General features: G+C 49.1%; 1 long non-coding RNA gene across 1 annotated transcript; it reads right to left on the bottom strand.

Moving 5' to 3' along the window:
- Nucleotides 1–1,882: 1,882 nt before the first annotated feature.
- Nucleotides 1,883–22,902, bottom strand: LOC111160508. The gene is made up of 3 exons (XR_002641491.1): nt 22,567–22,902; nt 22,319–22,410; nt 1,883–1,967 (listed from the first exon to the last, which is right to left on the bottom strand). It is a non-coding gene; the product is annotated as an uncharacterized LOC111160508 (long non-coding RNA).
- Nucleotides 22,903–24,747: the final 1,845 nt, after the last annotated feature.

The following is a 24,747-nucleotide window of genomic DNA, read 5'->3' as shown; positions in this document are numbered from 1 at the left end:
GTCTGATGTCTTTTTACTTCCCAATAAAGCTCTGGTCTGTGGCTCGTGCCATGACGGAATAGTGTGGCAGTTAAAAGCAGTGAGCTAGAGCAGACATGAAAACAGAGAAAAAAAGAAGGAGTTGCAGAATAACATTTTAGCATGATTTGCTTTTGTGTAAAAAGAGAGGATTTCAGTAGGTTTGCATATAACACAGGGTATTTCTGGAAGGATTTACTGAAAGTGTTAACGATGGTTGCTTATCCAAGTGGTAGGAGAGGGGGCACCACGTGTGGGAAACAGACTTTTCAGCTCCATTCTATAGCTATCTGTGTGTTGGCAATTTTTGCAGTGATCTGTGTGCTTTGATAACAAAAGCCTTTTGAGAGATAGCAAACAATGGGAAAATGTTCCAAAGCTTACATCGATGCCCCAGGAATATCAGTCCATGGGACGTATGGTGGAGTGAGCCGTTCGCTTACATTTACAAAATAATCACCATGCATAATACATATTACCGAGTAAGCATTATGACATAGACTCACATTTACCTAATAATCACGATCTGGAATGCGTACTGCATAACCATCTTATGGATGGAACCTCTTCGTGCAGAAGAACAGGATGGACAGGGAGCCCTTGCAGTAGCTGGGGTGCTCATGAGCCTGGACCCCCCTCCCTCTATGGCTCTGGCCAATGAAACAGCCCCTCCCCTGCTGGCTGTAGTCGCAGGAGTGCCTGGTCCACGTCAGGCACAACCTTAGCCACATCACACGTGTGAGCTCTCATCCTCACAGTGACTCTCGGACATAGGCTCAATTTTTATTTACGTATAAGGAAATCAAAGCTTTAGAAGTTTACCCCATGATCATGACCGAGAAACTAACTGTTCATCACCACACACGCCCTCCTGGCCACAGCACAAAGTTCTCACTGGGATTACATTTCTCTGCCCTCCACTCAGTGAAATGTGGGTGTCACTTCAGGCTAACATAAGCCGCACTTTCTCTCACCTTCCACACAGAGCTCTCCAAGGTCCTAGGGGACAGCAGAGCCACAAGCTGGAAGGAGCCTGGGTTGCTGCATCACCACCTGAGGATGGTCAGTCCCGGATCCGAACGGGATGCAGACATCAGTGTGAAGGCTCTGAAGCTGGAAGGCTTCTTTGTTATGGCTGCTACTGTTACCCTGTATAACGCAGCAAGTGAAAGGAGTGCCAAAATGCTGGTAGATTTCAGAGACGAGATCCCAAGGCCATTCGCCTTCCGAGCACCCTCCCACCGTGCTGAAATACTCCCAAGCCACACTACGTACCCACTCGGCTCCTCTGTGGCCTCCACCAGCCACCTGCCAAAGGGGGGCCCCTGGGACCAGAGCTGAGTGGAGACCAGCATGGTCGGTGCAAGTAGCACCCCAGCCACGCAGCCCCACTCAGCTACCTTTCTCTGCACCGAAGATGATTGGAGGGTGGAGATGCCCTCCCCCAGACGGACTGCTATGGCCAGCGGTTCCTCCATGGCGCCATCAGGAATCACTACGCCAGGGAAGGCTCTGCTCCCAGCTTCACCTCCCATCACCTGCCTCCGCCCCTGCTCTGCCTTGGCAGACACACGAAGCACCGCGCTTCCCGCCACTGCACCTCCGGGAGGCTGTGGGGCCTGGCCAGCGACCGCCTTCTTGTCGACCCCCTTCCCACACTGACCAATGCCCCTAACCCTTGTCTAGTCACAGATGAAGGGACGTGATGAGGTCCCGAGACTGTCTAGTCCAAAAGGGACTGGGGATGTGGGGGTCAGGATCGGAGCTCCAAAAATCTTTTCTATTTTGGAATCATCCCTGGCATGACCAGTGGCCCAGAAAGGTCTGTTGCGCAGTGAGGGGCCCTCTTGCTGAGCTGTGGGGAACTGAAAAGCCATCATCTTTGAGGACCACGGAATGTTGCTCCAATGATAGGTGTCATCTTTGGCTTCCTTGTCCAGACATGGTCTCTGCAAGTGAAAAAGGGGTGTGTAGTGATAACCACACACATAAGGGGAAAGAAGCAAGGAGAAAAAAGGTGAGGGTTCCCGGATTACATTCGGGGGCACCCTGAGAGGAAGCCTCCACCCTTGTTCTGTTCATTAGCCCCTGCTCTGGTGGACCACACGGCGTCCCAGCACCCTCTCTAAGAGAGCGGTTGTGCTGGCAATGGACTTCACATCTGTGTGAGGCCCTGGAGGGGTCAGAGAGAGCCACATCACCTCCCACTGCATGACTTCCATGAAGACAGCATGGCTGGCTGGTGGTCAAAAAACAGAAGTGAGGCCCAAGCCTGGGAGACATAGGAGGAACTGCCGGGTCAAAACCAATCAGAGTCCACTGGGGAATGAAAACAACCAACAATGTACTGCTGTGGTCAGCCTATAGAGAGGCTCTTTTCTAATATTTTCCAAGACCTCAGCTTGTTGGGGGTTTTGTTTGTTTTTTTGTTTTTTGTTTTTTTTTTATGAAATCCTAGGCAAGAAAATGTTACACAGCAGCCCTGTTACAGCAATGTCTTCACAAACGTTACCTCACATCCTCAGTGGTGAGATTAGCATTTAACCATAGTAGAGAATCAATAGACACAGATATCCTGAAAATTCAAGTAGTTAATTTCCTCTTTCAATGCTAAGGGTTTCAGTGATACATCCAGATGACTCTCTGACACTTGTTAAGAAGAAAGGTAATCAGTGATGTTATTTTAGGAGAAAACAACTAATTAGTTTTCTTTTTAAAAAGAGGAAAAACTGGGGTGCCTGGGTGGCTCGGTGGGTTAATGATCTCAGGGTCCTGGGATCAAGCCCCTCATCGAGCTCCTTGCTCAGTGGGGAGCCTGCTTCCCCCTCTCTCTCTGCCTGCCTCTCTGCCTACTTGTGATCTCTGTCTCTGTTAAATAAATAAATAAAATCTAAAAAAAAAAACCACACATCTTTTTCCCACTCTAATTTCTTAAAGACCTAAAATAGTTGGGAATAGTTCTTGATTAAGTAGCTAGCACGAGTGCATTGATCCATGGTATCATTTTCTGGTTTCTAGCAACATGCTTGTCGGTATGCTCATCCACTCACTGTCCTGACAATAGATGTTTCCTCCAGTTGTAGGAGATATTCACCCTTTGATCCAGACCCTCCTGCAGGCACTGAGGATCCTGGAGTGATCAGATTAGCCCCGAGGAGTTTATATTCTGATGGAATAGAGAGATGAGCAGGAAGAAGCCGCCATGTTGACACCGACTCAGCTGACCACACTTGCTGTAAGGTATAACATTTCAGCTGTGTATCCAAGGGCCCCAGAAATGCAGCGGGAAACTTGGAGCAGCCCTCCTCATGACTTCAGGCCTTTCCCCAACTCCAGTGAGACAAGCCAACATGTTTCAGCTCCTAACGCAGGGCAGATCTCAAATATAACATGTGACTCAAAGCAGTCGGTGAGATATTGCCCCTTTGGCGAGTGTCTGATTGGTTCCAGAGGAAAGATTTTAGACAGCCCGGCTCAGAGCACATGTCTGGAGGGGAGTCCTTGGGGCCCCGGTTTCTGGCAGGCATCTGGACTGAGGGACTAGCAGGGCTCTCTACGTGCTCACGTGTGAAGTCCTGTGAGACACACAGCCTGCGGAAGCCAGCAGGGCTTTCCAAGGGGCCAATTCACTGTCCACCTGCAAGCTGCTAACCTCACTCCTCCAGGCCCTGATGAGGGAGGCTGGGACATGATTCCAAGGAGTGGTAGCCTCTTAAAGCTATAATCCTGTCAATCGACTTGAATGAACCAATATTACAACAATGGAATCTTCAAGAAAAGATACAAACATGGCCGTGCTGTCATAGAGCTGGACCCATTAAGGAACGTTGACCGTCTTCCTCTGGGCCAAGCCAAGTGGTGAGTCAGTCAGGGACAGGCCGGACATGTGCCTTTCAGTAAGTCGTATTTCCTTGGATTAAAAAGGTAATGGAGAAGCCAGACACAAAACGACAAAGTAGGATTCCACTTACATGAGATCCCTAGAGGAGTCGAATTCAGAGATGGAAAGTAGCATGGTGGCTGCCGGGAGCTGGGGCAGGGGAAAGGGGGAGCTCGTGTTGAATAAAGACAGAGTTTCAGTTTGGGAAGATGTAAAGGTCCTGGAGATGGATGGATAGGGGTGATTCTGGCACAGCAGTGTGAACAGATTTAATGTCGCTAAAAAATGGTTAAGAAGGTAAATTTATGTTAGGTAGGCTTTATCACAATTAAAAAAAAAGTGATGGGACTACTTGTTCTGATTCTTTAATTAGATCATTTGAAGATTAATTGTGTTCTGTTTAGCATTTTCCTTCTATATATGTGCTGGCCTTTCCACGAGGCATTAGATAGAGATTCTTAAGGACAGGAACTATTTATCATTTATCGTGGGAGCCCACAGCACCAGTACGAAGCCCTAATACATAATGCTGGATAAATGTTATTTGAAAGAAAAAAAAAAAAAGAATGAATGCATGACCCAGCGTTCATTCATCCACAAAGGCCATGCCCCTGCACCCTGTTTTTTCCTAAAAGCATGTTTGCAGCAGAATAACAACAAAAACAGGGACGTGATTGCATTGCAGTCAGAGTAATGAAGACTTTCAATCCAAAAAAACACCAACGTTAAGTACACATCTGTGGTCACATTGAAAGCTTCTTGTCTTCATTTTCCACAAAGCCTTCCTCACTCCACTCTAAGAAGAGGAAAGACTGATGAATGAATGAATAAATGAATGAATAAATGAATGGCTTCCCTTCCCAGTCCACAGAGCTAGACTGTCCCCAACCAGATATCAGCAGCTTCGATGCAGAGAGCCTTCCTGATCCCTGGAGAGGTAAAGGAACCACCCAAAGCTGGGCCGGCGACAACGTCCCTTTCCGGGGCAGCTCCTTCCCCTGGGTGAGACAGGAAGTGATCACCAGCTGCCCTCCCGCTGACTCAGCCATGAAACCTTTACAGTAATCTGACTTCACGGCTCTGGTGCTTCCCTGGGCAAAGACTTTCTCATTTTCTGGTAAAGTGGATCTCTGAGGCGCGGGAAACTCAACAGCAAAAAGAACAGAACAGCAGAAAGAGACACTTGCATTATTCAAAGCCGGGGAGCGGGTGTGGCACAGGGGAACTGAAATGCTTTTTTCCTCAGTTTGCTTTCAATGCTGAGCAACCATCCCGGTGTCCTCAAATTCCTAAGATTTTTTTTTTTTTAAACATCTCACATTTTGGTACTAAAAAAATCCAACCATTTGCGCACTCCAGTCATTTTTAGCAAAGAGTACATTTGTTGTTTTCTCTGCAGAACAAAACCCAAACCTCATCTAAATTAAAAGCTTTGCACAAAAATAAGGGGGGGATCTTCTGGTTAGTGCTGCAGAATTGCCTTGAGCTTGGCCAGGCTTCCTGGCCCGCTGAACCATTTTTTGGTGGCATTAAGTGCATTCACCGTGTTGTGCAACCCTCCACCACCACCCATCGCTAACAACTAGGGAGATCTCAAAATATGTAATCATAGTGAGAAAGCTTTTTCTGGGCTCAGAAATTCAGAATGACAGAAACTATCATTTGTGGCATTATCATGGAGGAGAATCTGAAAAACCTCCGGCCACAAAATACCTAGATATGCCATACAAAAATAACAAACACGGTTTTAAAAGCACAGCTGAGATCAGTAAAGGAAATCCCTGAGGCCAAAGCCGGCTGAACACCGGGGCAAGGTGCTGACGCTTTGGCTGCCGGTCGCAGCAGGAGCTCTGGCAAGGAAAAGAAGTCACCTTGAGTCTCATAACCTCAGGCCACACTTCACACAGCCTTGGGGTTTAAGCTGACACATCTGCACCGTCTGGGAACTCCCAGCCTACTAAATAACATAGAGAGAGTCCCCATCTAATCATATCACACGGCACCTGCTGGAGCAAATAGCCAACTTCTCTGTGGCAACCAATCCCCGACCTCAACCACCCAAGATCCCCTCTGTGAGCATTCTTTGAGAAGCTCACAATCAAAAACTACAAAAATGCTTCAAGGGACACGAGCACGAAGGACCGGGGTCAACGGACACAACAGGCAGCACAGATCATGAACCTCGGGAACCCCAAGAAGACCGGGTAATGAAACTATCGGAAGAGGCTAAAAAATTATGGTTACAATAATTTAAAAATGTAAAAGGGAGGATCAAAATTATGAGTAAATAATCAGACTCTGCTTTAAAAAATAAAAAAAGACCAGACATATTTGAAAAAGGACCAAATATAACTTCTAGAAATGAAATGTAGGTCATCAAAACCAGAAACTTAATGAGTGGGTTTCATGGTCAGTTTAGACAGCTAAAGAGAGAATTGTGGCCCGGGAAATGGTGTGGAAGGAGATCACCTGGAGGACAACACAGAAAGTCAAAGAGAATCTCAAAAATGAAAGAAAAGTTAAAGACACAGAAGATAAATGAAGCTTCAGCAGGCACCGCATAGGCGCTCTGGAAAGAAAGACACTAAGAGGCAATATTTTAAAGGTCAGGGCGGAGGATGTTCTAGGAGAGGATTCAGGAAGCAAAATTGGTTTGAAACAAGATGCACAAAATTAGATCCATTGTAAGGAAAAGCTGCCAAAGGGAGAAACCCAGGGTGGGGGGCAGCCTGATGGTAGACTTTCAGTAGCAGCAATATAGAAGCCAGGAGTCGGTGGAAACTTCTCAAAGCACCAAGAGATGATCCTACTCTGTTTACAAACTCAAAATAGCAAAGGAGCAAACTAAGGCTAAGTCATAGATCATGCTTAGGGTTCGTCATCAAGTTACTTCTGTAGGAATGACCGACTTCGTCGGGGAGATGATCTGTACAGTTGCACAGGATCCCCACTCTTGGCCCGAGGCTCTGCTGTCACCAGCCTGAAATTTCCTAATCATGCTGAACAAGGAGCCCTGCAGTTCCAGTTTTCACTGGACTCTACAAATTATGCAGCTGGTCCTGTATGCAGCCCCTGAGGACCTAGTGCCCGTGAGAAGCAAGCAGCAACATCCTACATGATGTGTGGTCAAGTTCATTAGAACAAAGCAAACACCATGCGGGAAAATCTAAGTCTTGTAGCTTGAAAGACAGAGAAAAGGATTTATGACAATATACTTGATAGCGTTTTTCAACAGCAAGTCTCCCCTTGTACACGGGGAGAGAAGGGAAAACCAAGCTCCGTCAGGGTAGTACCAGAAAGGAGTGCGATAAATCGCCAAAAATAGACATATGTTAAGCCTGGTGACTCGCACAATGCACCCAGGAGCTGATTAACACCGTGGATGGAGCTGATGGTGGTGGAAAGAAAAATATCTTTCTCAAACATATCAGTAGAAACATTCCACGGGAAGCGCCTGGCTGGCTCAGTCAGTTAAATGTCTGTCTTCGGCTCAGGTCATGATCCCTGGGTCCTGGGATCAAGCCCTGCGTCAGGGCCCCTGCTTAGGGAGCCTGCTTCATCCTCTCCCTCTGCCCCTTCCCCGACCTGTGCGTTCTCTCTCTCTCTTGCTCTCACTCTCTCTCTCAAATAAATAAAATCTTTAAAAATGAAACACTCCACAGCGTCACTGGTGAAATCTATATATTGGTCCAAATCAGACAGCTAGAAACACAGTAACACCAATCAAAACAATCTAGAGAAAGTCCCTCCTCTGCTCCTTCAGGTTATAACAAGTAATGACGGGGGAAAGCTGCTTTAAAAAAGAGTCCCGATGCATCTCATTGTTTAATCTTTCTTATTATCAAGAGATTCTGGGAATATCAGAAGGTACCTTACAAGGCAAGAAAAAGTAGCAGGACTGGTATGAAGCTACCCTATTCATTATTTTTTCAAAGACTCAAGTTTAAGGCCTTAATGAGAGTGGGCTCTCTCCAGTAAAACAGGTTTTCACTATTACCCTGACGTTTGAAGAAATAGAGAGTTCATTAAACCACGCGTATTGTATTTGCAGCCATTTCGGTCCCTTAGGCCAAAAAAAAAAAAAAAAGAAGTATCAAACATCTCATAGAAAGTACCATTTTTCAGACTAAAAATTCAGAGTTGCAAAATAGACAGCCTTGTAATATCAGATTTAAAATGGAAACTTTTCATCTATAGTTTCTGAGGTTACGTGGGTGAGATGGGGAAAGATGGTGAGCCACGGCAAAGTGGCAGATGACAGAGAGACACACACAGACCGAGACAGAGACACAGTGAGAATGATGGTTGCAAGTCTGCACTGGGTCCTGGGGGCCACGTCTGTAGTTTTTCATCTGGAGATACTTTTGGGTGGGTGGGGACTGCTTCTGACTATCCTCATGGAGGCAGAGAGTGAAAATTTTCCTCGGATATGAAATTTACAAGCACTAGTAAATGACCCAGTTGTTTATAAATGCTGATCACCTTCAGTGAGCCGTCCTCACACTGGAAAGGGGGCAGTGCAAAGGGTCCTTTGGCAGTCTTACACAATAATTTAACTCTTCGCTGGTCTGAGACACTCCTTCTCAGATGGGACATCTGTCCTGCACAGCCTGGCACTAGGAATGGAAATCGGGGGAGTGGGAGGGATGAGTTCAGAAGGGGGATTCCAGACTGGCCGCACCTGGGCGTCCCTAGAGTCCACACACGCCTGTGTTTCTCCTTTCTTCTCACTCCCTCCGTTCCCCAGAGAACTCTCTGAAAATGGCTCTCTTGGCCGGTTTCTTTCCCTCCCAGGACAAGCTATGGCCAGAGGTGGGGATGTTCTCACATAAGAGGTTGAAACAGGGACATCTGAGATCAGGACTTGCGTAAAGGCACAAAGAATGGCCTTCGCATCACAGCTTCTGCCTAGCTTTTCAGCCTCTTCCTCCTTCGAAGATTCCTCCAGTTCAGCTTTGATGGCCAAATGTCCACTCCTTCCTCTTTCGGCCTTCCTAGGCATCTTGAGTAAACAATGACACTAGGATCCAGCATGTGCTTCTCTATGTGCTTTGGGGATGTACATTTTGTGGAAATAAAAAAGAGATCCTGTTTCTACTGGTTTCCCATGCAAGGGAGGTCGAAGTTTAGGCAGTGGTTTGCCGGTTGGTTTCTAGGCCAGCAGCCCGCATGAGCCACACGGATGGGGGCTTTCATCGGGATGAGCATGCCACCTTTGCTAGTCCAGTGAGTCGGACCTAATTAAAATACAAGGTGAGCACATGGCAAAAACGCAAGGAGGAAGAAAAAGAGAACACGACAAAGTAAAATGGGTCATTGAGACAATGAAGACAAAGGGGAGGAAGGAGGTGATTTCGCTGGTGGTACATTCTAGAAGAGTTGCTGGCTAACCCCCTTCTCCCATACAGAGTCCTGCTGTGAGGACAGCCACCCAGGGACTAAGGCATAGCCCGGAACAAGCAGCCAAAGCTTCCAAGTCAAGATCTTTTAAAGAGCTGGTGCACAGTGCACAGAGAAGGACTTTTTTCAGAACGCGGTAGAGGTATGCAGGAGACATTTGAACACTTCCAGAGCATTATGAGTAATGCAGACCAGAATGCAAGTTGACCCTCACGTTTATTCCTTATTTATATTTAGTATATGTACTGAATGTGCCTCCTGCAGTACAGTCCATGGGCATGTACAAAAAATGATAATTTTTTTTTTTAAAGTGCAGTCCCTGCTATTAGGACTTAAAACCCATGATCTGAACAGGCATGCCAAGGCAAGCTATTTCCAGGGATCATTTTGTATGCCTGCCTGCCCATTTTCTCCCACCAAAATTTCTGGGAATGGCTGCACGAATGTGTCATTTGACAGAGACTTTCTGTAGTCAAGGTTTCCACAACTTAACAGAAAACACTGGGTAGACCAGTAAGACGAATCCTATTTAGGCAGAGCATTACAGAGATAGAGGAGATGTGTCTACACAGTTATAAATGCAGCCTGCCAAAGGACAAACATGTTGTTAAATAGTATTTTTAAGCTAAAGAAAGGAAGCTCTTTAAAAGGCACATTGTGAGGAGCTTAGTACAAAGAGCCAAAGCCATAAGAATTACATCTTTAAAAATGCACAGGAAATGGGGTGCTTTGGGTGGCTCAGGAAGTTAAGCATCAGACTCTTGATATCAGCTCAAGTCATGATCTCAGGGCCATGGGATCAAGCCCTGCACTGGGTGTGGAGCCCGCTTCAGATTCTCTCTCTCCTCTCCTGACAAGTTTGCATGTGATTTCTCTCTCTCTCTCTCTCTCTCTCAAATAAATAAATAAATAAATGCACAGAAGTGGTAAAGCAGAAAACTGCGTAGACCTCGTGTTTTGGTAGAAAACTTTCGAGGACCAAGTAATTGAAGGGAAAGCTGAATGAGCGCATGGACATTGTCCCAGCCTGACCACCACCGGCTCCTGGGTGGCCCCCACCCAGCCCAGAATAGTTGTCTCCAGAAACGGTGAATCACAGCATTCCCAGCAGCGGGCACCACTGCCTACCCCCACTTAGCATTCTTTCTCTTCCCCTTCTGCTTTCACCCACAGTCTGCAGCAGGAGGTGAAGAGAAAGGAAGAAGGAGTCAAAGGACACGGGGCTCACGGAGGAACTGAAGCCGCCATATGACCTCTCGAAAGAAGAGTGATTAAGACTGTGGCCCCGAGTCTGAAGCCTGCTGTGCCTTCAGGAGGCTTATACTTCCAACAGCCACTACCTACGGCTCTTTTTCAGACTACTGCCTGCAAGCCATTAGACAGCTTGACTTGCTTATATAAGGAACCAGAAAACCGTGGCAATGACTAAGAGGCAGCCCTTACCCAAGGATCGAGGGCTGATGGCAGGAGTATAGAACCCCATCCCCTTGCTGCCAGCAGGAACATCCCTGAAAGGCATACACTTCCCCCTTGCAGGGCACAGTGCAAAATGGAAATGCCGGTCCCTTGTTTCAAAGTTATTGAGGAATTCAAGACATCAACAGCAGAGCATCGAGCCAAGCACAGGGCTCTTCTGAGCATGGAGCTCCATGTGCCAGCGCCCGATACAAACCCACAAAGCCAGCCTGGCCTGTGGGATCAGAGCGTAGCCACCTGCCCCGAGATTTCTCTGAGATGGTCCCTACTGGCTCACTTCCCAGTCTGGCTCTCTGAGCAAGTTTCTCCAGGAATCACTTCCCTACCACGTCACCTCATCTCTCAAGGTCTGCTTCTGGGAGCCTGACCCAAGACAGGGCCTTGGAGGTGCTACATGAACTTCTTGAAACCTCGGTTTCCTTTGTCTGCAAAAATGGGAGGAAAATAGAGTGTCTTGTTGAGCTGCTGGAGAGTCACGTGGGATAATGCATGAGAAGTATTTAGCATAGCTTTGGGTGCGTAACACATGCGCCATGAACATTAGCTAGCTAACAGTGTTTTTATTATAATTACCAACAAAATTAAGTGCGTTTGCCTTCATAAAGCGATTTACCTCCCTCTCCAGCCTCTTAGACGTCTCTAGGCCGAGGTGAGACACCAGGTTTGAGCCATTCTGCTAGGAACATCCACACATCATCTGTGCTTTAGAAACCCCTCCATCACTGGAAAGCATATTGCTAAAATACACAGTCATCACAAAACCCCAGCAAGAGCCAAGACTCCAGCCAAGCCAAGATGTCCTCAACCACTTCGAACCAAACAAAAGAAAGCAAGCTTTAGGAGAGCAGAAGTTGGTTTCACTTTATCAAATGGGTATTGACTGAGCTGGTTGGCCCTCGCTCTGCGTGAGCCATCTAAGGCTACCAAAATATCTGAGACACAGCCCTGCTCCCCAATGAGCTCATAGGTTCAGCCAACTGAGTCAGGGAAGCCCAAATATTCTCTGACTTAGGAAGACTTGATGTTTGGATGGCCCAAACATCAAGTCTTCCCAAGTCAAGTGACATGGCATTGCCCTCTGCTCCTTGGTTCCTGATATGACACGTAGAAATGACTGGCAGGAGCATGGTCCTCCCTGAGCACCTTGCAGCACTGTCCCCTATCTCCCACCAGACACCCCTCACTGCTGCTGTTCAGATCAGAAGAATAGTCATGGCATCCCTGGTGATTTCCTGGTGTACGAAAGGCAATGACTGACTCAATAAATGAATGAATTGCTCAATTCACCGGCCAGTCAACCCACTAACCAACAGAGATACTTGGAGTGCGCTTTCCCAAAGAAACAACATGGCGGGTGGTGAGTGGCCCCAAGGCAGCCCCATACCCTGTCTCCACCTCTAACACAGTAGAGGTGAGCTGGGGATAACCGGTCCATTTCAACTCTCCTTAATACATTCTTCTCAAACAAACTGTGGGAGCCCAGCTGCATTCACACACTGTAGACATGCTTCATGAATGGGTCCCTACCTGACTTTTCCTGGCCAAGGCTTGAGTAGAAGGAAATGCAGTGCTTTTTTTTTTTTTTTCCAACTTTCAGTGCTTTGAGTCAGCAAAGCTGCAAGCTTTCCATGAAGGTGCTCCCAAGGCTTAGCAAGGGGCCCCTAGAGAGAGCCAGACCCACTGAGTGACAGGTCTATTTCATGAAGCAGCATTGTTCAGAGGAAAACTTTGGGTTTCATTTGACTCTCACCTCGAATAAGGTCCAGGAGCTTATCACTATAATGTGGCACTAAGGGGCAACTCTCCCCAGTTTGGAAAAGCTATTTTTCCCCCTTAGATTTGCTTTACAGTCAAGGCTATTGTAGCTAATTGGGGTGGGTTAATCGTGGCCAAGGCCATTTGCAGTCTCCTCTCACAGGGCACTGTCAGATACCAGCAGAGCCCCTCAGAGGCTCTCCTGTCCCCAGGAGTACCCTCAGCTACTCCCTTGCATCCTTGCTTGGCGGCCAGTCCCCACACGGTCCTCCCCAGGAGCATCTTCTGTGTCATGCTCACCTGAGCAGAGGACTGAGATAGGATGCCCTCACCATCCCTGCAGAGGGGGGCACCATGTCTGCCACTGAAAATGGGTACATGCCACCCCTGATCACGACCCTTCAGAAAATGTTTCTCTGTAAATAGCAAATCAGAAGCACTGTGCCTACCATTCAGAGCTGTTGCAGGAATCATCATGCACAGACTTCCAGCCCGCTCCCGGCTTGAGGTAGAGGTTTCGTGTTGTACACTGGAAGCAGTGGCTTGTGCTGGGCTAGATGAGCCATCCTGCTGGAAGAACGGACCTTATGCTTGGAGATGAGGTTTTCCTCTCTGACCTACCAACCTTGAGTATGTAGAGATCCAAGCCCAGGACCGGGGTGAGAATTTCTGAATTCTCAGATTCAACTCATGACTCACACGCAGTGAGGATCACATAAGAGGTGTCTGCATCGCAGAAATCCTAAAGATGATTCTCCTGTTCTCAGACACCTTCGCTTATGTTCTGGCCACCTACTTATAGAAGTCATTTGCCACTGAAGAATTTTATCACCAGGCTCAGAAATAGAATTTTTCCCCTAATGTCAGGGCTCTCCAGAGGAACAGACCGATACAGCATGTGCATACAGAAACAGAATGGTCTCACACAATTGCTGACAAGTCTGAAATCTGCTGGGCAGACTGGCAAGCTAAAGACTCAGGGAAGACTTACTGTTGCAGTCTCAAGTCTGGAGGCAGAAGTCCTTCTTCTTTAGGAGCCTCAGGTTTTTTCTCTTAAGGACTTCAACTGATTGGGTGAGGCCCACCCACATTATGATGGGTAATCTGCTTTCTTCAAAATCCACTGATTTAAATGTTATTTATATCTAAAAATACATTCACGGTGACACCTAAGCTAGTATTGGGGTACTATAGCCTATGCTGGGTCATATGTAAAATTAACCACTATACCCCTGTAGTATTTGTTTGAAATCCTTGTAGCTGAGTGAGGTTGATATGGCTATACAGAGGAATGAAGTATAGGAGATGAGGTATGGAACCTTATAGGGCAAAACTTCTTTCAAAATATAAGCTCCTCATTGACTATAAGTTACTTGAAGGAAGGGGCCATGTTGGAATGGATTCTGATCTCCACTGCCAAGCCCAGGGCACATGAGAGATGCTTCATGAATAGTAAGTGTATCATGGACTCTGGATCTGAATGGCCTGGGCCCCCATTCCAGCTCTGCAATGGACTGGCTGTGTGATCTTGTTCCGGTTTTTTAACCTCTCTGTCCCTCGTTTTCATAAATGAAAATAGGAACAATAAAGTGAAAACAATAACTGGTAAGAGGATTAAATAAATTAATATTTGTAAAATGCTTACACCAATATCTAGGTGTTTGTTAATAGAATACAACTCTTCCCCAGCTGTGGACCACAGATGATAAATCATTGCTCATTCCGTTGCACCACCATCCTCAAAATTTGAGTCTGTTCCCGTCAAGCCTGATGGAAGGTCCTTGCATCCCCTGGTCCACAATCAAGAGTCTAAGGGTGGAACACACAGATGTTTGGTGCTGAGCACACCCACCTGCCCACACACAGCCCCGGTGCTGCTCACAAAACGCAGCCATCCAGCCACGGAATTCTGCCCAGGACACAAGATCCTCACAAGCTGTAACTGCTCATAACCATCAGGAAGAACAGAACAGAGGGCCTTCTGAAGATTTGCCTTTATCTTTGCAAGGAATGTGGAATAAATGAGCTCCTCTACCCGGAAGGCCATTTTTCCTATCTTGAAGATGTGAGTGGGTTGTGTTGGACCCAGTGTACGGAGCTTCTCCTAAAAAGGCTGATTATGTAATTTGGTATTATTTTGCAATGGTGGTAAGAATAATGGTGCTGGCTTCCCCCATCAACATTAGATTCAACCCAATCTAGAAGCCAAAGGATGTGATGATCATGACAGCAGTGATGATATTAAAAATCCTCTTATTTCTAGTATTCTTAAACACCTTTGAGTAAGATGATAACAGAAGCACCGAGGACCCTTAGTCATTAGATGCAAAAGGAAATTTAATCTGTAAAAGTATATAATGAGCTCAAGTACTTTGAAAAGTGCCTCAACTTGATTTGTGATTCCTGAGTTTCTAATTCTTCCCAAAGACACTACTGAGTGACTGCACGGCTGGCTGGAGGATTTTGGTTGCGTGGCATGAAGGGAATGGGGAGGGGGTGGCCACAACAGCGTCTCCCCATTATAGCACTTGGGGAAAACGTCAGCTTTACCCCACTGCTGGGCCTTCCAACATGGCGCTGATTGTGGCAATGGGTTGGAGGACCCTGCTGGGCTGGGCAGGTTGTGGAATCACCTTTCCAACTGCCTCAGCTCTCTCTCAGCTCTGAGCAACTCTAAGCTTTCACCACCGGATAACACCCCTCAATGGGACCCCTCAGATCCACTAGGATCCACTAGGAGCAATGGTGGCAGGTGTGGGGTGGGGGTAGAGCTAGGGGTCAGCAGGTGCTGCCAATTCAAAACCCCCCACCCGGGGTGGAAGGATGAGAAACAACGGAATGGAGAACCCAGACTCTTCCACAATAGAATTCATTCTTCAAACCAAAATGTAATGGGAGCAAAGTAGGTGAAGGCAGAGCTATTTTCATCAAAGCAAGGGGCGGGTGGAGTCCAGAGCTCTGCTTCTGTTCTCCTTGCTGGACCCGGCGTCCGCCACTTTATATCTTCATAATCTTTGATTATCAGCTGACTATCCTCAGGCAAGGTAACTGGCCATCTGAGCCTTCGTTCTTACAGGTAGAGCAAAGAGGCTTCAGAGGACTTGTTAAGAGGATTACGTAAAGGGACGTACAGATGGCTCCAAGCGTAAATGAACCGGTACTGGCAAACCATTCCTTTCCCTCCTCTGACTTGTGGTAGGTGAAGGTGAAGAAGAAGCTAAGCTTTGTTCCCTAAAATTTTCCCAAGTCCCAGATGAAGCTCCAAGCCCTTGGCTGCATAAACTATATGAGAGACTCCAGAAGCGCTGGGCTATTGGGGCTGGGTCTGCCTTAAACCGCAACCAAGACAGAACAGAACATGGTAACTGTCCCTCCCGGGGTCATTACATAGGCCACCTGTTAATTCCATTGTCCTCCATCTCCAAGAGAACAGATGCATGATGAATCTCCATTCTTTCCCCGTGTTCTAAAATCCCTCCCCTGATGGGCCCCGATGAGTGGTTCTGAAAGCTAAGAATGCAGACCTTGGTGGCCAATGCCCCTGCATTTCCTTCTGTAGCCACAGGCTTTGTAGTGGGCAAGAAACTTGCTTCTCACTGCAATCAGCCTTACACATTTTCCTTCTGTGCTTTGGGTCTTGAAGGAATACGACCACATACGCGTTCATCACAAATGCATTTCCAAGTAACTGGTTCTTCTTTTACACCTTTTAAATCTTGGCCCAAAATGGAGCTTCTGAAATCAGATTCCATCCCCCCAAGTCCACCTCACTGAAGGGAATTCAGTACATCTCAGGAGACACACTCTTTAGCATTTCCACCCCAATTATGGCTTTCCCCAAACCCACTTGTAGCTGCCTTCTTGTGATTGCTGAACCATCCATTTTGGATAATTTCCCAAATAACATTGTTATTTTTTAAATTAAAGGCTTTCTGAAGAAAAAACAAATACAAACAATGAACTCATTAATGTAGCTTGGTACACAACCAACACAACTGGATAAGAACAACGCTTAGATACACAAATAGCAATCAGTTGGAGGATCCAGTGAGGAAAAAGGGTACATCCTTCAAGAGGTTTTTTTTTTCCTTTTACAATGGCAACACAAAAAAAATAATCTGCAAAAATCTTAAGGTTCAAGCAAGATGTCTCAGAGAAAAACTGTTAAGAAATGCTAAAGAAGAGGGGTGCCTGGGCAGCTCAGTTGGCTGAGTGTCCAACTCTTCATCCTGGCTCAGGTCTTGAACTCACAGTTGTGAGTTTTAGCTCCATGTTGGGCTCTGTGCCGGGTGTGGACCCCATGTTTTAAAAAAAAAAATGCAACAGCAGAGTAGAACCGATGGAAACACATACCACGTTCTGAAGAAAATTCATTATCATGTCAGTATCTCTATAATAATTAACATGATTGTGTCCATTATGTTAATTTATAAACAATGTGACTTCAATAAAATTTCCACTTTTTTTAACTAAGTAAGCAGATTTTAAAGTTCACATAGCAAATGAAGCAAACAAGAATGGTCAGGAAAAGGAAAAAGAAAACAGAGCAAAGGGGGAAAAGGGAAGAAAGAACAACCATCCCACATATCAAAGCAAGTCATAAAGTCTCAACAAGGGTAACAGCACTGTACCAGCTCACGGACAGATAGACCAGTCAGTGGAATAAACTAGAAAGAGACCCAGTTCTGGTCAGTAAATTACAAAGGTGGTATGTCTAATCATTGGGGAATGGGCCAATAAATGCTATCAAAACAACTGAAAAAGAGTCAAGCACACCATACCATACTCCCTATTATGTCTCAGCATCTACTCCAAATAAATCAAAGATATAAAGATTTTTTTAAAAATGAAACCATAATAGTACTAGAAGGAAACACGGCAAGTTCCTGTAGAACCCTGGAGTATGGAGGGCCTTTCTTTTGTATCCGGAATCCATTTTTTAAAAAAAAGTTTATAGTATCCTACCACCTAATTTTTGTAAATCTTATACATACCCACACAAGGTAAGAAAAATCAAAAGACAACAAGGTGGGCGTAAATATTTGCAAGTCCTATTACAGAGAGCTAACCCTTCCTCGACAGGAAAAGAGCTCCCGGAAATGATTAAGGAAAAAGAGCCAACAAGACGATCTTTATTTAGATGCGAGAGGAGACACAGAGGGAGCTCAGAGAAAAGGAAAGGCAAAGTGGCTCCTTAGACGAATGGAATGATGTTCAGTCTCACTTTAATAAGAAGAACGCAGATGAAAACCACCATCAGGGGCGCCAGGCTGGCTCAGTCAGTTAGGCGACCGACTCTTGGTTTCGGCTGAGATCGTGATCTCAGGGTCCTGCGATGGAGCCCTCAGTACAGGGTCTGCTTGAAAGATTCTTTCCCTCTGCCCCTCCCCTCACTCATGAGCACTCTTTCATATAAATGCGTAAATAAATAAACCTTTAAAAAAGAAAACTGCTGTGAAATATCCATGCGGTGAGGCTGTGGGGAACGAGCATCCCTCCTCAATGACCAGGAGCTGTGTATATGGTACAACCTATTTCAGAGTATCTGGAAAGCCCTGTAAATATCACAAACACACTTACTTTTGACCCAACCATCCTACTTACAGGAATTTATCCTACAGACATACCTGCACATGCAGGAAATGTCCTTGGGGGTGGGGAGGGGGAGGTGTTGTTGGTAGTAGCAAAAGATTGGACGCAACCCAAGGGTCCATCAATAGGAAACTAGTTAAATAAATTTATAGTGTATCCATAAATAGGACACTATAAAGCTGTAAATATGAATGAAGACACTATTTAGGCACTGATTTGAAAGATCTCCAAGATATACAATAAAGCGAAGAGAACCAAGTCCAAACCCGTTTGTGTAGAACGCTGACTTTTGTCAGGCTTGCCGCGAGGCATCCCACCATCCACATCCAATGTGCATTTCTCCTTCCTTAAGCAAGACTGAGGATCCTTCCAATCTTTCATGAGCCATTTACAATTCCTTTTCTGTAAAGGGGGGAAGAAAAAGAAAAAACTACACACACACACACACACACACACACACACACACACACATACACAGAAGCACCATAAAAATGCCCAAGAAACTACCCTCAGTGTTCACTTGGGTTGGGTTGATGGGAGCAGGGGTAGAAGACAAGCTTTTCACAGTTTTGATTCTTGAACCAAGAAAATGAATTATCCATTCAAATGTAAACGCAAACTAAATGAAGTCTTTCCCTACCAATTCTTCAGGCTCCCGCTAAGCCTCTCGTGTTTCCATCCATCAAGTACTTTTCCCACCTCTACATTTGACTTTGGAGGATGGGGCAAGGTCAAGGGTGAATGGGCAGCTGGGGGTGCCCCACAAGACCCATCAGGATCGCCCCATGTGAATGGACTCCTGCTTGTTTGTAAAAGATGAAGTCAGCGGCGGGGCTATTTTTGCCACAAGAGGAACACGTGCCTGCTTTGGGAAGAAACGGGCCATCGAGTCAGGGCATCTAGGCAGAGCAACTGTGACCACGGACGGCACATTCTGGCCGCCAGCCCGGGCAAGAGAAGGCTCCCGACCCCAGAATGTTTCTGCTCCAGACTCCTGTGCTGCAGCTGGACCCCAACTGACCCTACTTCTCTGCGGGGTTTAGAGCTTTACCCGGATTACAGATGCGCAACTGCTCTCAGGTTTGGTTCAGTAACCTGCATTTCTCTTAGAGCACCCCGGATGGCAGCCTGTCATCCCCCCACCCCCACAGCTCTAAATATTTCCCAGCCTAAGGGACCCAGGACCACAGCTTTGTTTTACCTTCCTCTGCGGAAGGGCAAGACCTGGCCGATTCTATGCAGGACAAGCCGGCGCATCTGACGCATGTGGAGGGAAAAAAGCAAACCGGCGTCTCCAAAGCGGCTGGTCCCCGCGGGCCTGGGCACTGGCAGCTCCCCCTTGGCTTCCTCTGATTCTGTGAGCTCAGAGGACAGCACGCTGGAAGTCAGCAGAGCAGCTGCCCTGGGAAAGAATGTGCTCATTCCCCGCGTTGGGACGTCAAGGGCAAGGGCTGAGGGGTGTGCGGGTGCCGGGAGAGGGGGAGATACCAGTTTCTCCAGTTCCCACCAGTCTGAACGCGGTCCGCGTGAACAAGCTGGTTTGGCTCGGGGAGGCCCCCGTCCCCGAGCTTTGACAGCGGGCTGGAGAGAACGCATTCGTTCTGTCGCTAAGGCAGAAGACAGATGTATCCCCCGCCTGGTGCCGTGAGGGCCGAGTGAGGGTCTTGGCCCAAAGGGGGCAGGAGACATGGCCACTGGCCACCCAGGAGGGGTCCTGAGGATAGAGGGCTTGAGGCTGGGCTGCCGTCTGCCTGGGCATCAAGCAGAGCCACGGCCCTCTGGCCCCTCCACGGCCCTCCACCGCCCGCGGCACCCCTCCATGTCCAGAGGGCCCGCCGGTTTCTGCGAGGCCACTTCGACTCCCTAATTAAAAACTGCAGAGGAAGGAGGACTTCCTCTGCAGGAAGGGGGCCTGGTTCACAAGCTCAGTGACAGAAAGGGGATGCCGGGTTCCCTGGGGCCTGTGACTCATCCACCCTTCAGAGAGGATAGGGAACGGCGCTGTGTTTTCCCTGCTCTCCGCCAAAGTGCTAAGGAACCAGGGACCGTCAGTCAAAGCAACGGGCCACTGCTGTCCGGCGTAGCCAGGCCACACACCAAGAGGCCCTGGACAGGTCAGCCGAGGGCAGGACCTTTCTCCCGCCAGCCCAGGGACGTTCCACGCAAGGAAGCACAGGACTGAGTGCTCCAAAGGACTTGTCAGAGTGTGGCCCACCAGCCAGGGAGGGCCTCACCCTCTGATCCTCATCTGAGCCATCTGGCTGGGACTAGGTGACTCCAGGGACTGGCGGTTCATCCCCTCCCCAAGGACCGTGGTGTGTCTCAGCATCTATGACACCCTTCTTTATGATACAGGTCTCACAGAGGCCCTCCCACCCGTGGCAAACCTTAGCTCCTGAGAGGGCACAAGAGGGCCCATGGATGATTTCCAGACTATGACACGCCTGGGGCCTCCCCATCAGAGACAGCATCCTCAGCGCTCTCCCGGCCCCCCCTCACTTGTCACCAGCCCCCCATTCACCCCACAGCTGCTCCCATTTTCCCACGCCCCTCTGAAAGTGGGAGCCCCATGGTGCCATCCTCTCCCCAGGGTTCTCTGAGCAGGGCAGAGGCTGTGAGAGTGTGGCCCCTCAGTCCCCCATTGGCTGGATATGTGCCAAGCCCTGGGCTCTCCAAGCTCTTCAAGCCAGATTTCTAGCATCAGAGGTCTCTGCCGACCCCTGGACAGAACACATCAGCCCCAGCTTCTCTGGCTTAAAACTCGGAATTCTTGGTCCCTCATAGTGCCTGTGAGACCAGGTCTTTGTGTGTCTCGAGTGGCTTCCTGCAGCTTCTGGAATCACAGGAGGAAGTGAAGCTTTGCGGGGAGGAGAAGGCGTGGAGGGTTCTGGAAGCCTGCCAGCTAACGTGCATCCTCCTGCCAAGCTGCCGGCTGACTTCACCACACCTTCCACGTCTGTCCCCAGTCCCAGGGCCCTCAGGACGAAGTCGTCCGGCTCCCACACTGCACCAGTGTGCAATGAGCTCTGGAGCCTGGACTCCTACGGTGATCCAAACAGCAGGAACACAAGGGACCAAACGTCCCCCAGCAGCCTGAGACAGCAGACAGGCCGGGATGTTGGAAGGAGACACTGGAAGATGGAACGTGTACCTGAGTCCAGACTGACTCGTAAAGCCCTGCGTGCCTGCCACAGACAGATGAGTTCTCCATCGCCGTGTAACAAAGGAGCCCAAACTTAGCATCTTAAAACAGCGAAGCCATTTCTTAGCTACAGTTTCTGTGGGGTCAGGAACCCAGGAGCGACTCAGATGGATGCTTCTGCTTAAGGGTCTCTCTCCTGAGATTGTCACTAAAATGTCAGCAGAGGTGACAGCCCCCTGAATGCTTGACCAGGATGGGAGCATCCGCCTCTAAGATGGCCCCACTGTCACATGTTGGCAAGTCACTGCCAGCAGGAGACCTTGGTCCTTACTACAGGGACCCGTCTGTGGATCTGTCCACAGGCATCCTCTTGAGACAGCTGGCTTCCCAGAGGGACTTAGCTAAGAGAACCAGGCAGAGGAAGCCTCAGTATCTTGTAGGACCTAGCTTCAGAGGTCACACTTGGGCATTCCCATAATCTTCTGTGGGCCACACAGGTCAGCCCCGTTCAGTGTGGGAAGGTGCGACCACCAGCAAGAGGCGGGACTCTGGGGGGGTCTCAGCAGACCGGCCAGAATGGTCTGACTGACAGCCAGCATTTGCATCACCCAAGGCCTCTGCACATCTCTACTCCCACATCCCTTTGGGTTTGTTTCTGTAAGAGCACACGGGGGATCAAGCACATGTCAAGGGACACCCAAGCCTGCTCTGCAGGGGGTGGACGGATTCCAACTCCCCCCAGAATAAAGGGGCATGTGCTCGGCCCTGCCACAGAGCCACCTCCGCCACAAAGACAGGGCAGAGGCCGCATCCCGCCCGCCCTCACTCTGCCCTCCACCGAGGGCCTGCGGAAGCACATGAGCGTCATACGACAGTAGCCAACTGTCCGGGGAGAGGGACAATTTGGGGTGCAATGCTGCTGAGTGCTCTCACATGTGTTGTCTCTCCACACAGCCCCTGGACTTGGTCTTAAATTCTTGCAGCACGGGGGACATTGGAAGAAATGGCACAAGCGAAACTCGGGGCCGTGGTTCTGAAAAGAAAGCTAGAATTACCTGTGTTCAGTGTAAGCTGGTACTCTCGGGGGAGCGGGCTGCCCCCTCTTCCCATCGGGGGGCACGCGGCCGTGGAGCAGATGACGTCAACACTAGGAAGACAGAGAAAGAGACCTCGGTGTGGACACGGCGAATCTCAAGGTCCTTCCCCAGCACAGCAGAGGCCCAGACGGCAGAGCAGAGGCCTCCGAGGGACAGCTGTCGTGCGAATTCTCTGCCGCCAAGGAAAGTTCTCCTGGGACATTTACCCTCCAGCGAAAGGGGGGGCCTGGGTTCTAGAAGTTTCAGTGGGCCTTCAAGCCAGAGCCTGCTCTTAGTGGGGGACACTGCCAGTCACAGAACACAGACCCCTCCACGGCCGGGGAGACACAGCTTGCCATGGCCACTGTCCAAACTGGTATCAGATCCAGAAACAGCCGCAGAACGCCGATCTAGAGCTGCCTCGGTTTCTCTCTCTGCAGAGAAGAAAAAAGGTGAACAACAGCGTTTTCAAGCCCGAGAGGCCAGTGGCCCTGGGACCAGCAGGCTATCCCAGGGCGAATTCGGCCACACCAGCGCTGTTACACATCTCAAGGAACCACACAAAATGGTCCACACCACTCACACCAAAAATTTTTACTTTACTCCCCCTAAATTTGAAACTAGTGTGCTGTGATGGGAAGAGTTTTGAGCCAAGAGTGCGAAGGTCTGGTTCGGTCCCACTTCGGCTGCTGACTGGCTCTGTGACCTCAGTCAAGTCTCTGAGCCTCGGATTTCTTGACTATACAGACAGGACGGTGCCAGCCAGCTCACATGTCCGCATTTGCATAAGTTGCTGCAATCTATATTTTTTATGTCATCTTAGTTATTCTTGTCACCCTGGGCTCTGAGGAGGGCGGGGGTTCCTGGCCCACACACGATGCAGGCCCGGGCAGCGCCATCTTGAGCCCGTGCGGGGGGCCCTCAGCCCTGGGAGCCCGGCCGAGCACAGGAATGGCTCATGCGTTGAGGGGGCGGAAAGGGACCCCAGGCACCATCAGTGCAAATGCCCCCCCACCCTGCCCTGCCTCGATCGCGGATGTGGAATCCAGGGCCAGACTGCTCCAACCTGCGTGACCAACAGCCGAGCCTCTCTTTACCACCGTGTCCTGATCTCCGGGTTCCGGAAGGCAGCCTAGTGAGCCAAAGAACAGGGTGCCAGCACTGCCAGGTGTGTGGGTACTTCCCCTGGAGGAAGACAATAGCTTCTCATTTCTGGCACTTTGTATTAATTCTTAAGCCTAAATCTCACGGCTGGCTCGCCGACACCCTGGGGCCTTCCTTCCTGCTGGCGCCTGTCTGCCTGCCCGGCTCACCGGGGCTGCACCTGCACCAGCTGCCCGCGGGCTGATCTGGCCCTTCTCCCCACTCTCGGCCTCCCTGCTGCATCAGACAGCAGGCCTCACCCCCAGCGCCCCCAGGGCAGGCCCCACTAGATCCCCCTCTGGCCGCTGTCCTCTGCCCACTCCGCTCCTCCTCTGTCAGCTTCGGACCCATGAAATGTTCCCTATTCCGGTCCTCCATCGTCTGTGCCCTCCAAAAGCTGAGACGCTCCCGCCCCGTCTCTGCGGACAACTCCCCGATCAGGGGACCAGGCCTGACATGGCTCCCCAGCAGCCCCGTCTCCTGGGGTCCGAACTCCAGCACACTCTCCCCTCCAAACCTCCAAACCAGCTCGTCCCACACCAGCGAGGACACTTTCCTGTGCATCACCTCCCCCAGCACCTCAAAGTCATCTTACACCCCTCTGCCCCCCCACCCCACATCTAATCACTACGAGCTCCTGCAGGGGCGCCTTTCCTAATGGCTCTCATAATTACTTCTTTCTTACTTCCCACCTTCACGAGGAGCCTCCAGAAATACTCCTTTCCTGCCACCTTCCTGTCATCCCGACACTCTCCCTGCGCTGGTGTATCCTTCAGGGGAGCCCAGCATTCAAGGCCTGGACAACGACCACAACCCGCGTTTCCGCGCTTACCTACCCTTCCTTGAACTCCCCACCTTCGCCCGACTACCTGGTCAATTGTGATTTCGAACCTGATTTATAAGTGACCGCTTCTTGTATTCCTTTGCCTCAAGAACTAATAACAGGAGCCCACGTTTCCATGGCAAGTCCATGTTTCAGGCACTGCTCTAACCACTTTCCACACACCACATTGTGGAATCCTCACACCAACACTAGGAAGCACAGAGAGGTTAAGTAAGTTGCCCGAGGCCACCCAGCCAGCGAGTGGTGGAGTCAGCGTTCAACTCTGTGCCATCTCTGGCTCCAGGGCCACAGAACCAGGAGACCCACACCGACAAACACACCTGCCTGCGCAGAGGGGTTCCCTTACAGTTCAGTATTTTAGCATTAACCAAGACTGGCACGGTGTTAATGTGGATTTTAAAGTGTAATTCCTGGAGGAAAG

This window comes from Enhydra lutris, unplaced genomic scaffold (assembly GCF_002288905.1).
Source record: "Enhydra lutris kenyoni isolate GAN:26980312 unplaced genomic scaffold, ASM228890v2 scaffoldscaffold76, whole genome shotgun sequence".
In the NCBI taxonomy this organism is placed as follows: domain Eukaryota; kingdom Metazoa; phylum Chordata; class Mammalia; order Carnivora; family Mustelidae; genus Enhydra; species Enhydra lutris.
Note: the sequence above shows the minus strand (reverse complement) of the source record. Positions and strands in the feature narration are given on the sequence as shown.